The sequence below is a fragment of the Juglans microcarpa x Juglans regia genome, chromosome 5S, assembly GCF_004785595.1.
Source record: "Juglans microcarpa x Juglans regia isolate MS1-56 chromosome 5S, Jm3101_v1.0, whole genome shotgun sequence".
In the NCBI taxonomy this organism is placed as follows: domain Eukaryota; kingdom Viridiplantae; phylum Streptophyta; class Magnoliopsida; order Fagales; family Juglandaceae; genus Juglans; species Juglans microcarpa x Juglans regia.
In genome coordinates this window covers 1,258,084-1,274,625 of record NC_054603.1, presented here as the reverse complement: position 1 = coordinate 1,274,625, position 16,542 = coordinate 1,258,084, and the positions used below count along the sequence as shown (strand labels likewise).

Below are 16,542 nucleotides of genomic sequence, written 5' to 3'. Positions count from 1 at the left end.
TACAACATAACACCAGCTTAATTAATTAACTAAATGGAGATGATTTGCGATTTGAACTTAACATTGCTTAATATCGTTGTTGTTATTATTACTACAACAGCACCACACGCTTTTGATCAATAGCTAGCTAGGCCGTAGGGTAATTTAATATCTAGATATTATCCTTTGCCGTCATATATAGTTCTAATTTTGACAAGATCTCTAATTGATCATTTCAAATGAATTTTTTAACGTCGATCCATTTAATATAAAATATGAAAATTATTAATTCGGAAGCTTTAAAAATTAAAACTTCTGATCATAATTCGTTTAAAACTTCTAATTTCTCGTGTCAATGATGGGCATTTTAACAAACAAACAAACGTAATGAGCACTATCAAGGAATTAGATCCGAAACAAGGCCACCAGCGAATGCACCCGACGCCCCAGTATGGTACTCTACATATTTGAGATTACTTTTACAGAAGACTTTATCAAGTCATCCCTTCTCTATCAAGGTGGTTTCCTTTTTCTAACTTGTGAGACCAAATGCTGTTGGAAAGTCTAAAGATTCCACGTTATTCTCACGGACTAATTAATTAATGTCAAAGTGGCTTCGACAGTTGGCGGATGAAGAAAGGATTGCTGTAAATTAAGCCCCTCCCTCCCTCCCTCCCTCGTACAAGACACCAAAGATTAATTGGTCCTATTTGTTCCCCTTTTCACTTTGGAGTATTGAAGATGGCCCTGATCAGTAATATCATTGGTTGGTTCCTATAAAAGAAGCCAATGGGATAAGGTTCCTTCAAGCTTCGTCGTTGGTGCGACCAAGATTAACATGTGCTCATCGCATGATGATTCTATATGTGGTAGCTTGTTGTAAGAAGACAAAACAGATGGAATAAGTTTCATTGTCTTAAGCATGAGAGAGAGTACTATATCTAATAAAAAATAAACACAATTATGAGATTATCAGAGAGTGATTATATTAAAGTTCCACAAATACATTCAAAGGTGTATTATTTGAAACCATATATGGAGTTCGGACACTTCCAAGAAACACTAGCTAATGAATGCATTATTTGTGGAACGCACGTGTAAATAGTTAGACCCATGAGCTGTCTAATTATACATGTCTCTCATGCACTAAAGCGTGTAGATAGATGGTCAAGTCCAACACTGTAGCCTCTCTACTGCATATAGTTAAAGCTAGCACATTGTGTTGTTTCTTAAAGCTTTGTCATCCATAGGAACTCGATCGAGAATAATCGGCCGGAGACACGGGCTCAAAAAAACTGTATGTTCATTATGATGAAAGAACTTTGCCATTATTTCTACCAAATTGTAACTGTCAACACGATTAGTTAAATGGCAATAAACACCATGTCTCCTTGTTATGTTCGTGACTTTTCGAGTCATCATGGGCAAAGCGTAATCGAACTTGAATGGACCAAAGATTAAGAAAACAAAATACACTGTAGCCAAAAAGTTGTTGTTAAAGACATCCACGCAAATGCACGAGAAATCACAGTATCTCCAACGTCGAAAGCATCCAACATCAATCTTTCTAAAACTCAATAATTGTTTGATAAAAAAATAATTATTATTTGGACATTATGAGGATAGCATCTAGTATTATTACACTTCCATATATATATATATACACACACATATTGGTCGTTACACTTCCTTCTACTAATTATACCGTATATATATAAGATATATATATATATATATATTCCGCCGCCGCCGTCACCCCAACATCTGTTTAAAATTCGCAGAGCATCGTGCACATACTGATCAGGCCCATCCAATAATGCAACTCCACTGCTTTCTTTTTTGGAAGTTATTATTTTTGGAGCTCTACTACTATTATTGTATTTGTCCTATTACTGCGCCGGCTCACTTCTTGCAACTTTGTTTCCGGAAGCCAAGCCTCTCATTTTCCAGATCGTATTCCACGTACAAATTCTGCTGCTGAAAACTACCCAATATAATGGCCGGCCCGCCACTGAGGCCCGAACCGAGCACGTCGTCGGTGATAATGATCAGGCAGACGACGCTCGAATTACGAACAAACGAAAAATAATTCCCAAGGGGCAAGGTCAACTTCGCACCACCCTTAAATTGAAAGGTTAAATCCGGAATAATCAGCTTTTTCTTACCCCAATATTGAAACACGGCCCTAAACCGGACTGGGCTTCGATGTCAACAGCTCTAGTATAGTTAGCCATCTGAGTTTCAAACTCCTTCGCCACAGCGTCGAAGACCGGCTTTTCCATGAAGGTGAAGGTCGTTCCAGAGTCCATTATAGTCCCGCCGTGACCGTCAGCCCCGGGCACCAGAAATTTGTACGGGATCTTCGCGGTCCTGTCGCCCACGATGACTTTACGAAGGGTTACGTAGTAGAATTCCCGGAATGCAGTGTTGTTGGAAACTGGGTTTTTGCGGAACGGCGTGTAGCTAAGGCCCGGGGTCTTGGTCGAACCGGACCCACCATACAAAACAAGGTCGCTGCTCTCCATGGTGTCGTCGAAGCGGCGGGACAGCAGACAGTAGGAGAATCTACTGAGACCCAATTGTGAGGGCAACGATTCGGAGCTACGACCAAAACCGGCATTGCCGACGGGTACGCCGGTTGAGAAAATTGAGCACCCGACAAGAAAATTGGGGAAGGTCTTCTCTGGAAAATCCAGTGCCTCCGAAAGAAGTAGTCCGGCGGTTGACCCTAAACCGTATTGAATTACGTACGGAGGGCAACTCTGTGAACAGTTTTGTGAAGCTGGACTGCAGTCTTGGCACCGAGACTGGACATCTGGGCCAAAAAATGAGGCGCATTTGGGGTTTTTGCAACCCAGAATCTTCGAAGAGGATGATAGTTTTGGAATGAATTTGAGGATTTTGGCCGGGTGGACGCTGGGGGTGGCGCAATTGGCGCAGAGATAGCGTGAGGTGCAGGGGAACCAGGTGAGGCTACTGCCTGTGTCCAAAATAAAAGGTAGGGTTTGCGGGGGTGTACCAAAGCTGAGGGATATGGAATAGCCTCCATAGCCGTGTGGGAAGACTTGTATTTTGGGGAGCGGAGAAGGGGATTTCGGCCTCTTGAGATGGCGAGCCCTGGTTAGAGAAGCAGAGGTAAGATAATTGAGGGTCTTGATAGGATCTGAGGATGGGTGTTTGGTGAACAATGGAGAGAGAGGGATGGTGATAGTGGGGGTTTTGGGAGTTATAGATGATGAAGATGAAGCAAAGAAGTAAAGAGAGAAGACAGAGAAGAGAGAAAGAAGCGATGAGGCCGCTATGGGCGAATGGGTTCTCATTTTTTTGGTTTCTCTGTTTGCTTGTAGTAGCGTGGCCGTGAATTGTGAGCTTTTTTAAGGCTTATAAGCAGTTTCGGTTATTCGATAACTTGTACGTATATATAAAGAAATTATATAAAATTAGCTCTGATTTTATACTATCCATTATATTTATTTTATAATAAAAATAATTTTATAAATTGATATATCATGTCAAATCATATCAATTTATAAATTTATTTTTATCTAATTTTTTTATAACTAGAATATTATTTTTTAAAAATAAATATAAACAGTTTCAGTTCTAAAAAAATGATAAACACATAATTTGTTATAATAATTTATATTATCATATTTTAAAATTAAATATTATTTTTGTTCTGTGTATATCATCATTACCATAAATTTGATATTTTTGTCTCTATTATTTATAGTCGTGAATTGTGTAAGTATTTTATAATTATTTTAAAAAAAAATAAAATTTAAGATTAAAAAATTAATTCTATCATGTGAATTTTCTATTTATTATTATTTTTTTAAATGATTGTACATCTTTTAGGCCGAAAACTATCATTTCTCCAAGTGGGTGTAATTACCAAAAACATGCCATTTTGCGTCGACACTTAGCATGAGAATAGAGTTCACAGCCATTGACGTGGGTGTACTGGGTGTAGTTAACTGAAAGGGTGATGATGATACGTTGTCCTCTAAGTTGCTTTTAGTGCATTTTGGTATATTTTGATTTTTTTTTTTTTATCAGAAAAATTACACACAAATTTATTAATTTTTAAAATATAAAAAAATAACCAAAATACACTAGAAGAAAACTTGAGGGGCAACTTGGGAAAAACCTAGCATTTTCCTAACTGAAAACATGCCATTTTGCACGTAAGAAGATTACTTATATCATTACTTGTTTTTAAGAGTCTTTCTTTCCTGAATTAATCATTTTCACTAAGATAATTTGAAAAAGAAAGTAACTAGATAAATTGAAATGAGTTGAGCTAGTTTGTAAATAGTAATAAAATTTCTGAATATGAGTGAGATGAATTGAAACCAAACCGGCCTAAATGTTTATTTACTATTATGTGCTATCTTTATATTGATAGTTTTATATACGATTTAAATTTTTATATGGAAGAAGAGAATGTCAAGTCAAGTTTATAATTTTTAGGAAGTTAAAATGAAAAATGGAATCAAGAGCAATTTCCACGTTGGTCTTTATTAGTTTATAGTCGGTGGTTTCTCAAAAAAGGTTGTATCTCAATCATGTGATTAGTTGGATATAGCACGTTGGCCCATGGAAGAAGCATGTGAGTGATGGTCGGGTGGAGACGGCGTCCTCAGCTCCAGCCACCGGATGACTAAATTAGTGCGCGCTGCGGCTCTAGATGGACAACAATTAAGCAGCTTCTAAGCCCACCAATAATTGTACAATTTCTTTTTTTAGGAAAAATATATATTAGTCATAAATATAAAAAGCAAGTATGAACATGTTGATATCTTAGAGTTAGAAGAATACATACAGTCAATAGATGTTAAAGGTAAGTTGAAACTTGAAATGTTTTTTTAAAGAGTAATGTCACATGCAGTAATAGAATGTACAAATATCGTGCAGTCGCTTTAAAAAAAAGTGGAGTCTATTATTGAAAATTATTATTTTTTCATATGGATCCCTTATTTATTCATTTTTTCAAAACGATTTTACGGCACTTACGTATTCACGACTGCAACTATCATTTTTCTGTTTTAATATCTAGCTAATTCAATTTTTAATTTTTTTTATATGGTCATCAGTATTCATCTTCAACAAAGGCTGCTATCAGTCTCTCTTCCCATTCACGATGAAAAAACTTAAGAATAAGTATTTTATTCTTACATAATCAGCCAACTCTTTTATTTATATGATCAACATATAAGAAAAATTAAGAGTTCTAAGATTTTTGAAGTAGCGGGAATTAGAGTTTTACTTGAAATGGTGATGGTCTTATTTCCATCTTCCATCACTCTTAATTCATAGGAATTTTAAGTTAAATACTCTAGCATTATATGTAAGTTTAATTTCTCTACCTCCATCTCGTTTAATACTCTAGATCACTAGCTACATATATATAGATGCCATTGATTCTTTGCCATTTATCAAGCTTGTGAGTTGTGAGAGTTGTCATCAAGGTCCATGCAGGTGTATACACGTGAGTACTTGGCCTACATTTTGCTCCATTCTAATGGAATTCTGTTCATACTGTATTACTGTTGTCGTTTATTTGATTAGCTTTTAATACTTGTTTTTTTCTGGACTCTACAAAAGTGGGATGATTCTTGTTATTTATTTTTATTTTTATTTTTATTTTTATTTTTATTTTTCTATTTCAATATGGAATAAATTAAAACTTGCATTTTTGTTTTTTGTGGTGTCTTTCTCCTCGTATTCAAAATACTGTTGGCCAAGCAAGACTTTGCAGCTGATGAATTGTCTTTTGTTCAAGTGCCTGAACTGTTTATGATTCTTATCTCATTTTTTTGTGTGTGAAAATATTCTTTAGGCTTGTAAATTGCCACAATTGTGAAACAGAGAAATCGATCTAATTGGAAATGTTGGAATTTTCAGAGAGAAAGTTAACATACCACAATTTCTGATTCAGCCAAGAAAGCTTGTCAAAATCACTATCATGTGATTATTGGAAGAAAAGCTAATTGATAAAAAATTTTCTTATTTTTTGCATACAATTTGTTGTGTATTAGAGTTTGATTAAAACAATGTATGTATGTATTTTGTAATATTCTTAGCAAATTAGTTCAAACAATGTAATATATAATAGATTGCATCGTATATGTCGCATGCATTTTACATGATCAATATTGATTTTTTTTTTTTTTTTACACGCATTTAGTTAAAAAGTTAATTAATTGTTTATAGGCTTATGTTATATTAAGAAGTAAGAATAAAAAAATATGTATATTGGTTTTCTATTGAGAATATGATTTGAAATTCTAAATTGAGATAAAATCTTTGAAGTCCAATTAATAATAAAAAAACTTTAGTAAAAAATAAATAAAAATAAAAACCCCCAAGTACAGGTTCCAACCCTGGTTTGAAACTAGGGTTCTGGTCTGGGTATATCCAGATTTCCGGGTCGAAACCTTGATGAATAATCTTAGTCCTAAATGCATAAATATTGTGCAAATTCTTTATAAAAAAAATAGATCCTATCATAGAAATATGTGAAAAAATCATTTTTTCTTAATGGTTTCCATATTTTTATAAAAAATTTGTATATTTGAGACTTGTACATAATATTGCTTTTTTATTTTATAATGAATCGCTTGGAGTCAAACTCAAGACAAAGGGTTTTTTTTTTTTTTAAGTTGTCTGGATTTAATTATTTTAAATAAAAGAGATAAAGAAAAATAAAACAGATCTTATAATATTTTCTTTTATAAATAGTCTCAAGACTAATCAAGCCAGAACAAGTGAAAATTTTGACCAAATGTTTTATGTTTTACAAAGAGTAAAACTGAGAATATCAAACTTCTACTAGTAACACTGCCTGTGTTATTAATTGTAAAAGCTAAAAAGTAATCTTTGATAAAAACTCAAAATCTAATCTTTTAATTTTTCTACAAATTATAATATTGCTTTAATTGAAAAAAAAATTAAAAAAACTAATTTATCAAAATATGAGATTAGAAAAATAATAATAAATATTACAGGATGAATCTTTATTCTATTTAACATTATAAAATTTAGATTACAATTTTTTTATCTTATCTCATCTTATTATTACAATTTTTTTAAATTTCTGTATAAGATTGGATTGTCCATTTTCATGCTCGTGAGACATGGGCTTAGGGCTTTACAATATTAATATGGCTTCAAGATAGTAAAAGTAAAACTAAACAGAAGATGGGTTGGGAAGGTTATGGTGAGGAAGATGGGCTCCATTGATCAGACAGTCATCGTCGCTGCAAATGGGCTAATTTAACCTAAGCGCGTACGAAGCCTTTGGAAAATAATATAAACGGTGAACCACGGACTTAAATGCTACCTTTCGTCCCCCCATCATTCAGTCCATATAAACGCTTACGTTTTTTCTTTAAGGGGATAGAGAGATAAACATTTAGGATAGGTTTGGAGAGAGATAAAATAAAAATTTTGTAAATAATAGTAATATAGTTTTTGAATAGTAGTGAGATAGTTTGAGTTTAGTATTTTTTGATTTTAGGAAAAGATAGAGAAAAAGTTGAATAAAAAATATTATAAAGTTAAAATATTATAAGAATATAGTTTTATAATATTATTTTTTATTAGGATTTGAAAATGTTTGAATTGTTTTTCATTTAAAAATTTGAAAAAATTGTAATGATTAATTTGAAAAAGTTGTACTAATTAGCTTAAAAATTTTGTATATGAATTATGTTTAAGAATAAGATGGGATAAGATAAAATGAAATTAAGTTTTATCCAGAAAATCACTGGTGAGAGAGACAAAAACTACTGACAATATTCAAGACACTTGCACTTAAAAGATCTTTTACATTCATCGTTAATATTGTTTCCATGGTTCATAGGGTTGAGCTCCAACTCTAACTTCCGACTCTGATCAAAGTTGAACTTTGACTTCAACTCCCAATTAAAACGGATTCAAACTCCGATCAAAGTTTTCAAAGTCGCAACCCAACTCGGAGTTAGGTCAATCCAATCGGGCCATGGGCTACATCCAAACTGCCCAAACACATACACTTATCCAGCATCTAAAAACATGTCCAAACAAATCCAAATAAGGATTAAGAAATTTCTTACTTAGATACGTCGTTAGACTACTCAACTTCTATTGTTTTAGTTGTAATATAATATATGTAGTATATTTATCAGAATCAAAGTTGGTAGTCCAAAGTCTTGTTCAACTTTGAATTCTGAATTTCGAATTTTCCAACTATGTTGGAGTTAAGAATCGCCAGAGTTTTTGCCCACACCTAATGGTTAGCTTAAAATTTTCAATTGAGTTGATATAATTGGCCATCTAATCTTCTTGGACTGTGACTATAGACTTTAAATTATGGCCAGGAAAAATAAAAAGATTATGGTCTATAATTTTAAATAATTCGACGAGAATAGGCATTGGAATTATGTGAAAAGTACAGCTTGATCGGTAGATCACATGTATCTAGCATAGGTTTAGAACTATTTGGATATTTAGAATATTTTGGTATATTTATAAATAGTTGTTAAACAATATGATTTAAGATATTTTATTATATTTTAAGAAATGAGACAGAAAATTTTGAATAAAAATATTATAAAATTAATAAATTATTTGAATATTATTTTTATCTTGAAATTTAAAAAAGTAATATTATTTTTTATATTTTGTTAGAAAGTTTAAGAAAGTGATAATAATTAAGTAATGATTAGATGAAAAATTTAAAATTTAAAATTTAAAAGTATTATAAATTTAAGTGATGTTTGAGAATAAAATATCTAACAAATAGTTGTATCAAACCCTTATGCCTTGATTGGTTACATAGATGAAATGAAATAAGATGAGATAAAAATTAAAAGTTGAATAAAATATTATTAGAATTTAATTTTTTAATAATATTATTTTTGTTTTGAGATTTAAAAGTTGAATTATTTATTATATTTTATGTGGGAGTTTGAAAAAAGTTATAATGATTAGATGAAATAGAATGATTTGTATAACCAAGCTTTTTCCTTTATGTTCTGCAGGCTTAAGGGCTATTTGGGATTATGGTAAGAGTCTGAAAAAAATGCTTAAATAGCATCAAAAGCTATTTAATAGAAAAATTATATTATTTTGATGTTACATAATACATATTAAAGTATTTTTAATTTCAAATAAGTTAAAAAATACGTTTGAAACATGTTTTTCCGGATAATACAAAGGGGGCGGCTACTATGCCGCCCCATTTTGACCGTTGGGCATACCGCCCAGCGTAAATTTTTTTTTTCTTTTCACATTTTTTGACATATTTAAATATATTTAAAAAATAAAAAAAATACATAAATACACTTAAAATCACTTTCTTAACCACTAAGTAAAAAAAAATAAAATAAAAAAATAAATTTTGACTAGGAGTCAAATAGAGGTGTCAAATTGGGGAGGCAAAGTAGACTTTCTCTAATACAAAACATGATTCCAATCTTAAAAAGATTGACAATTGATGGAAAATACACATACAACATTTAGATAATTACAACTTTTAAGTTTTCAATAATATGGTCGTAATTTACAAATAAAAGTTTTATCGGAAAGATACAAATTTAATTTATCATATGCTTTAAACATAAAATATATATTTAAATTATTAATAACATTTTATTTATAGCTATACTGATGTATAACTAATACTGATATATTATATATAGCTAAATAATCACTATACTAAATAATCACATATAAAATAATGATATAGTAATACTAATTACTAATACTAAATTACTATACTAATACTATCACTATAATACTATCAATAATATAGTTATAATAAATTAAACTCACTATAACAATTAACAAATACTAATATAACAATTAACAAACTCACTATGGCTATAGTTATACTTATAGTCTAATATAGACTATAGTTATACTTATATTATATATCTATACTAATATATAACTATACTAATAATGTAATATTAATATTATTATATAGTCTAACTAATACCAATAGTCTAATATAGATCATAGTTATAGTTATACTAATATAGTTATACTAAATCACTATAACTAATACTAATATATAGCCAATATTAATATATAGCTATACTAATAGTCTGATATTAATACTCTTATATAGTCTAATATATTATATAATTATAACTAATACTAATATATATACTAATATTAATAGTCTAATATAGACTGTAGTTATACTAAATCACTATAACTAATACTATATTATAGTATTAGATATAAATCAATATAAATTTCTTTTAATAGGTTAAATCATTGTAACAAAATATATATAACTATATATAGTTATAGTATTAGTATTAGTATAGCATATAGTCTTATTATGATAGTATCACTATAATAGTATAATGTATAGTTAGTATTATAATATATACTATAGTATACTATATATTAATATCACAATATATAAAAAATATATACTATACTTTATATTTTATATTATACATATAGACTAAATTTTAGTCCCAAAGGCCAAACGGTCTCGTTTAATAAAGCTATATATATATATATATATATATATATATATATATATATATATACACGGTTAATACCATACTACTCAATAGCTCAGGGAGTATTAAAAAAATATAAAGTCTTTTATTTCTATATTGTTCTCACATTTTTTCATCATTAAAGTAAGTCTCTTTAATTTTGGAAACTTCAAAAATATTATAATAGTAGAAAATCATTTTATTTAAATGATTTTAGTTAATTAAGAATATTATGAGATTTAAATTATATTAAAAATTCTAATTATTTATATGATTTTACTCTTTTTAAAAATATTTAACAAAACTCAATCATTTATTTAATGATGAAATATTAGTATTTTATAAATTATAGTTGAATTTATATTTTAATTATCTATTTTAAGTTAATTTATTTTTAATGTTTTAATCTCTACTGTTTGATCAATTCTAAATATTCAATATGAAGAGTTAAGATTGAAAATCTCAAACCCTAACTTTTTATTTCATTTTTCCCTCTCCCCTCACTCTCCTCCCTCCCTCCAGCCGCACACCCATCTCCCTCTCGATCTCTTCTCCTCGACTTTGCCCAGCGCAATCGGCCGCCGCTACCATGTTATCATCAAAAAATCGGCCGCCGCTACCATGCTATCATCAAAATCGGCCGCCGCTACCATGCTATCATCAAGCCCAATCACCGGCGACCTTCCCCACACCGATCTCGTCCCCACAGACCTTTCTCTATCCCCTCGCAACAGGCCGAAGCCCGTAGCCCTCTCTTCCTCTACACGCACGGGTTTCTCCCAGTAGCGTCGTCGTTAGCCACCCCTACGGCATCGCACTACCACCAGCAGTCTCGTCCTTCGCCGACGACTCCTCTACTTCCTCCAGTCGACAACCTTGATTTGTGATTTGTGTAGAAACTTGTGTGTTGATTTGGTAATTTGTGCGGTGATTTTTTGATTTTGCGGAATTTTTGTGATGATTTTACTGTGATTTTGTCATGATTTTATTGTGATGATGTAGAGAGGGACGCAGATGCAGAGAGAGACGTAAGGTGGAAGAAGAAAAGCGTAAAACACGTATTACTGTTCATGTCACTGTTCATTACTATTCACGTTTATAGCTACTTTTAAGTATAAGGATATATATATTTTAATTCATCTGATTTGATCCTATTTTATCTTTTTATTGTAATTTTTTAAATTTATATAAAATATAATAAATAATATAATTTGAAAAAAATTTAAATAATATTAATATTTAAAAAATAGTTTATTTAATTTTTAATTTTTATTTCAATTTATTACATCTTAATTCACTGTCGAAATCTATTGAATATAAATATCGAGGCAGGGCCTGAGGACTTTGACACTGACACGGGACCAATATATAATTGGACACATATGGCCACAGTTGTTCATTGAAATCCGTCCCCGCCCGTGCCGAGCAGAAACACCAAACACAACGTCCCTGTCCCTGTCTCCCTGCGGCCTGCACTGTGGTCTCAATCCGTTCCTTGCCGGCGGCTTGTCGCACGTGTGTCCATCTGCTACACCATCGCTTTTCCGCCGTTTCTCTTAAATGCACACATGCGTAAATGCACCCACGCATGTGGATAAACTCCCGACTGTTACCGTCAAAATAATAAAAATATTAACATAAATTTTAACAATTTTATTTATTTAAATATGAGTATAATTTTAAATTTTTTAATGAATTATAATTGATTGATCCATTAACAATTCATTAAGTAATTGAATTTTAACAAATTAATATATTTTGATCTGAATTCGTTAAGATTAAATCTTAATTTATTTTTATTATATTATGTTTATATTGAATTAACTGATCGAATAATATATTATCAATTATAATTCCATCTCTCTCCGCGTCGTCCTGCCGTCGAAATACACATTCCACTTTCCCATCGACGATAACGGTTAAACGCTGTCGACAAAAGAGGGCCGTCTGTCATGAAGTAAACATAAAACCTTAAATTGAACAATTCTATTTATTTATAAGTGATGCGTATAACATATTGAATAAAATAGTTATGTTACATAATTTAGAGAAAATATTTTTTTCATAATTTACTTAAATTACATTTTGTTATATTTTAAATAACATTTTCTATCAATTATATTTGATTATAAATATTTTTTTCTTCAAAAAAAAAATTTTATTCATAAGTTTCACATACCACATTCCACATACAACATTTTTTATTATTTTTTTTAATTTTTTTCTCTTATAAAATATATGTTATATAGAGATAATGAATAGAATAATTCAATTATTTTAAAAAGAATAAAAAAAAATTGTAATGTACAGCTTATAAATAGTAAAACTCCTTCAAAAAATCTTGCAATTATTTTTCGCAATCCACGCATCATTTAAATATTAATGTCAATTTTATCTCTTAAACAAAATCGAGGGATGATTTTTGTACTTTTATATAAAAAAAAAAATCAATATTTGTACAACATTTAAAAAGAGTCAAAATTATAATTCAGAAGAATCAATGACCAGTAGTCAGTGCTATACTTCATTGAAACGGTTCGACTTCTTTGAATTACGTGTTACGAGTCATGTGCAGGACCAGCTATAACTAACAGAAATCTAAATTTTAGTTAGATGTGGGAAAAAATCTTCACATTAGACTAGTCAATAGTCTAAAATTTAAGACTTTAGTTACAGTAAATCTTAAGTCCTCTCTAAATATGATTAATTACTATTCATAATGGAAATCAATATTTTATTATTTCACCACTTCCTTCTCTATTTGAATAGTAAAACATGCATGGCATGTACTAGTAAATTTTTTTATTTATTCTACTTAATGTGAATATTAATAGAGTAGATACATTATTTCTACAAAGCATGAAGATCTAGGTAATATATGAATTGTATTTATAAATAAAAAAATAAAAAAATAAAATTATATTATAATTTTAACTTTAAGATAGCTAGTCCAATGTAGACTCATTTTGTCAAAAATTAATACTATAGTCAAAACTTAAGATTCTAGCTAAATTTTGGACTTGATGCTCTAACTAGTCTCATTCAATCTTATTTTAATATTTAAACATTATAAATATAAACCTTTTTTAATTTAATTTTTTTGAATTTTTTATTTAATAATTATCTAATCATTGTAATGTTTTTAAATTTTTAAATAAAATATAAAAATAATTCAAATTTTTTAAATTTTAAATAATAACACATCTCATCAGAACTAATTTTCCAAATAATTCAACTTTATTTAATTTTTTTTTCTCATTTTATAAAATTTTATAATTTAAATGTTTTACTGTTATTTATAAATTATTTTATTATTATTTGTAAATCTGATTAGAAATGCATAAATAATCAAATAATAAGATATAGCTTCTACAAGGACCATTTAAATAAATGGCATAAGATGGGAACACGTGTCACGTACATCCCAATGATTTTAATTTTTAATTCAACTGTAAGTGACGAGTTGATACGCCACTCATTAATTTAACGAAGGAATGTGATGGGATTATTATTTATTTATTATTATTATTTATTTTAGTTAATAGTTAAAGAAGTAATTATTAATAAAATTATATATATTTTTAATTTTTTATTAATGATTAAAAATGTTAAAGAAATACTTAAAATAAAATAATAAAAAATAAAAAACTTTAAATATAATATAAACAGTAAAAGAGTAGTGAACAGATTGTAAGGATATTATTATCCTTTAATGGGATCTGATCTGAATGGTCTACTAAACACGTATAATCTTTAATGGATTTGCATTATTTTTTCTTATTATAAATGATTTCTCCATATTTTGAAAAGATTAATATATAGTATAATTAAATTTGTACTAAAATATTATAAAAAATAAAAATTACTCTTTTTTAAAAGTAATGATATATATACAACATATTATACAATAATATTATAAAATAAGAATATTTTTATAAAATTATATCACTTATAATATAAGATGTTTTATAAAAATATTTTTTATTTAAAATATTATTATAGAATATATTGTATAAAATATTATCCGTAAATCATTTTCCTTTTTTAAATGATGCAAGATCTCATCACCCTCTGTCGATCCTTATAAAGGAACGGGTAATATCTAACCGGAAACAAGTAACTATGAAGATTGCATTCCATCGCAACTGACAACCTTTTGATATTCTGTCTATTTTTTACCTTCATTCCATTACTGTTTAACAGTAGCATGGCGAGATGTAGATGATATGACGTTGACAGAAATGAAAAATATTCAATGTTCAGACGAATGCAGGAACCGAAATAACTCTATCGCTGGGAAGAAATGACAATTGACAAGAGCACATGTATCGGTCTGGTCCTTTCCACTTACACTTTTTCGTGCCAGACATCTACAAATTAGAATTTAGGTTGTCTTCACAAATCAACGTGAGTGAAAGGAAAGAAGCTCAGCTCAGCTCACCTGTGGATCCCACCTCTACCGTCGGCAAAAGGCTAAAGCTAGCTAAGTTTCTTTTAATCAAATTAGCATGCTTTTAAATTTGAAACCGAGGTGCTGGCCCATGCTTCGGAGCTACCACCGGTCCGTATTGCTTGCGACAGGTGATGCTGATGCAATCACGTTAGAAAAATAAATATAGGAAAATAATGTTTGGTGGGCCAGTGAACCAGTCAAAGGCGCATAACTCAAGCAAAAATGTAGTGATTACTCTCTCAGTCTGTCAGTCCAACTTCAAATACCGGATCAACCCCCAAAAGGGCATTATTTCCATTTCCCAAGGCCAAAAAAGCTTTACCGTGGCGTTTGGAGTTTGGGCGAGGTAGAATTTTAGGGTTTGTTTACTTTCACATTTTTTTTTTTCAACTTCGTTTAATTATTATAATTTTTATACATTCATACATAAAATAAAATAAATAATTTAATTTTTTCAAATAATAAAATAAAATAATATTAAAAATATATATTATAATAATATTTTATTTAACTTTTATCTCAACTTATTTAATCTCATTTAAAAAAACAAACGAATCATTTTTTTATATAAATTCCCTCTGGATTATATTGAGCTGAGTTAAGTTTTCAATAATAGTGAATTGAAATGATGAAATGAATTTATAAGGTTCACCTAAAATGAATTTAAATTTGTTTAGATATTAAAATAAGTTTAGATATATTTATGAAAAATTAAAAAAGATTGTGAGCCTTATATGTAAAGAAATTTTTAGTTTAGATAAGTTTAGTAATTTGAAAGTTGGATATTTAGATATTAGAAGAGGTTTAAGCCTCGTTTGTTTTCGCATATAAGATGAGTTGAGATTAAAATTAAAAGTTAAATAAAATATTATTAGAATATATTTTTTTAATATTATTTTTGTTTTGAGATTTAAAAAATATGAATTATTTATTTTATTTTGTGTGAGAATTTGAAAAATTTATAATGATTATATGAGATAAGATGATATGTGTTGAAAGTATTTGAGAAAACAAACGAGACCTTGAATTTGAGCTGAGTGCAGTCAAGAAATCAAATGAGCCCTAGTGAAAATATTTTAGTCACTAAGTGATTACATAAAAATAAGGATAATGATAGGTTTACTATTTCATACAACCAATTTACTACTTTTTTATTTTATTTTTATTAACTTTTTTTACTTAATGGTTAAGAAAGTGATTATTAGTGAAGTTGTATATTTTTTTAATTTTTTCTTAATGAATAAGGATGTTAAAAAAATACGTAAAAGAAAATAATAAAAAAATACAAATTTCAAATATACTATAGAATAGTAAAATAGTGATAGGAGAATAGTAAACCTATCAGTATCTTAAAAATAATCTGATAAACTGATGTAGATTGATGTGATTCTTTATATTGTAATTTTTTTATATAAAATAGATATAATAAATGAGATAAAATCACGTTATTTTATATAAGATTATTTGATATAATTTTTTTATAGATGTAATAATGCTCTTTTACTATTATTGGATATTTTTAATTTTAGAAATCAGTACTTGTGGTACGAAAACGTGAACTCCTTATTTGGATTGTCAGATTTTGAAATTTCTTATTTTGGTCAA

The 16,542-nt window shown here is 29.1% G+C and overlaps 1 pseudogene; it reads right to left on the bottom strand.

Annotated features, from left to right (window-relative positions):
• Positions 1-1,471: 1,471 nt before the first annotated feature.
• Positions 1,472-3,348, bottom strand: LOC121268302 (annotated as a pseudogene).
• Between the last annotated feature and the right edge of the window lie 13,194 nt (positions 3,349-16,542).